This window comes from Mangifera indica, chromosome 7, assembly GCF_011075055.1.
Source record: "Mangifera indica cultivar Alphonso chromosome 7, CATAS_Mindica_2.1, whole genome shotgun sequence".
NCBI classification, from domain to species: Eukaryota; Viridiplantae; Streptophyta; class Magnoliopsida; order Sapindales; family Anacardiaceae; genus Mangifera; species Mangifera indica.
Window position 1 is genome coordinate 8686919 of NC_058143.1, and position 2641 is coordinate 8689559.

The following is a 2641-nucleotide window of genomic DNA, read 5'->3' on the forward strand; positions in this document are numbered from 1 at the left end:
ACAAGTGCATGTGATTTTTTGACTTAACGTCGCTAGACCATTTTATGTAAAGATTGGTATGGTTTGATCATATTTAATGTGTTGTCATAATTGGAGTAACCATAAAGGTAATGATTGGTCATATTATGAGCTATATAGAGGCTATGATTGATCAATAAAGGATTTCTCACTCCTAAGTATAAGAAAAAATATCTCATATGAGAATACTAAATAATATTTATGATCTCTTGAATATGTGGTCATAATGGGATTAGATCCCAACCTGATCCATTTTTGTAATTAATTTGCATCAATTCATACCAAAAAGTCATTGAGATAGATATATTTCTATGTCTCAATCTCAAGAGATATTGGTTGATGAAATGATTGAATTGCATGTACCTGTAATATTGTAAAAGCTTAACAGATGTCTATTGATAGTCTATTGACTAAGTGGCCATGATGTCTTGCCAGACGCCAATTTTTGTTTATGTTTGGATTTGATTAGAATCTAGACACCATTGACTTAATAGAGAGCTTATGGGTCATATGTATGTAGGATTTGATTTGAACCCAAAAGCAAGGATTTTTTGGTTATAATCTTAGTGTTTAGGGATAAGTATAAGACTACGAATGGACTAGGCTTGTCTAATAGGATAGAAAAGCCTAGTTTGACCTTTCCTTAACTATGTATAATCGTGTCTAGTCCTTGTTAGCTATACGTCATTGTGACAAGTGGAATGACTATTCCATATTAAGGAGTTGGCTATTCCAAACGTCTATACTATATAAGGATGTGTTTTTATGGAAAAATAATTACACTTTTGTTTTGCACAACCTTAGCTGCTCTCTTACCTTAAACACAAGCTTTCAATCACACAACCTTAATAGCCTTTTCTAGTTCAACCAACCTTCTTTTGTGTTCGTGTTCTATATAGATACAAAGACACTACTTCTTAAAGGTAGGATGACATTATTCTCTAGCCACACAAAGAACAAAAAAGTTATCTAATGCATGTATAATTTTCTAAACACCCTAATAGAGTTTAATCTTGAGATTAAAAGGACTCTTAGGCACCCAAGGAAAAATAAGCAAGAAGAAGAAGAAGACAAAATAGTGATAAATATGGCACATTAACTGCTTAACATAAATAATCCACAAGTACTATAAGATTATAATGTACCTAAAGCTCACGATGGGTTTTCAAGTGTTATTAAACCTGTTGTGGCAACAAATAAATTTGAGATCGAGTGGCCAATCACTTAAATGGTCTAGCATAATTAATTTGGGGGAGTAACAACCAAAGATCCACATATGCACTTATCAACATTTTCACATATATGTAATACTTTCAAAATCAATGGAGTTTTAGATGATGTCATCAAGTTGAGGTTGTTTCCATTTTCTTTTCAAGATAGAGTAATAACATGGTTAGACTTAAGAGCTTTAAGATCATTTAACATATGGCATGCATTGTCTCAAGCGTTCTCAATGAAGTACTTTCTACTGGGCAAGTCAACGAAGTTAAAGAATGACATTACCACTTTTGATCAACAAAAAGATGGGACATTATATGAAGATTGGGAGAGGTTTAATTCAGAGACAATGTCCATATCATGGCATGTCGGACTTCGTTATAGTTTAAACTTTTTGCAACACACATTTAGGATAGATCAAGAGAAATTTAGATGATGCTGCTAAAGGTTTTTTCATAAGGTTAACCACGGAAGATGTTTTACAACTAATTGAGAGAATGGTTGCAAGTGGTTTTCAATGATTTGACAAAGGAATTGCACAAAAGAAACCTTTTGGGATGTATGAAGTCAAAGAGATCACAATGGTAAATGCAAAGTTAAATGCCCTGATAGAAAAACTAAAGAAGTTGGATATAAAGGCTATGAATATATCGAGTTGTGACATATATGGAAGAGGGCATACAAGCCTAGAATGTCATCTAATTAGCTAATACCCAACAATTGAGCTAATAAACCCTTTGAATTATAATCAAAGGGGGCAAAGGAATCCATGCTCAAATACTTACAATCCTGGATAGAAAAATAACCCAACCTTCTCATGGAATAACCAATAACCTACCTCTAATCAAAGCCAATATTTTAGGCCAACACCTCCCAAATTTCAACTAATAAATTCAAACCCACAACCACTACATCTATCATCTCAAGAACAAAAGACAGGCTTGAAATTAAAGATAGAGAACTTCATATTATAATAAAAACAAAATGATAAGGGAATGTTGGAGGTGCAATTAAGTCAACAAACCACCTTTTCTAGTTCAAAGGATGATATCATATTATAATTAATTTTTTTCAATTGACTAATCAGTCTCCTATTGTGAATTCTTATTACAGGGTCAAAATCACAACTAAGTGCATGAAAGAGGTATTGAATAAAAAATATCTAGAGGACTAACTTGAAGCATTAATTATACTTGATGCTATAATAAAGGACGAGAAGCACTTTCTTCAATTAGATGAATTAGACAAATACAAATTTGATGCCTACAAAAATTCCAAGAACTACAAGGAAGAAATTAAAAGAAGGCATGAAAAGCATAACCGGAAGAAGGAATTCAACAGAGGTAACATGGTGTTGTTGTTTAATTCAAGGTTGAAGTCTTTCCCAAGCAAGCCTAAGTCAAGA

The 2641-nt window shown here is 32.7% G+C and overlaps 1 non-coding gene across 1 annotated transcript; it reads right to left on the minus strand.

The window, feature by feature from the left end:
- Positions 1-1501: 1501 nt before the first annotated feature.
- Positions 1502-1603, minus strand: LOC123222226. The gene has a single exon (XR_006503550.1). It is a non-coding gene; the product is annotated as a small nucleolar RNA R71 (small nucleolar RNA).
- Between the last annotated feature and the right edge of the window lie 1038 nt (positions 1604-2641).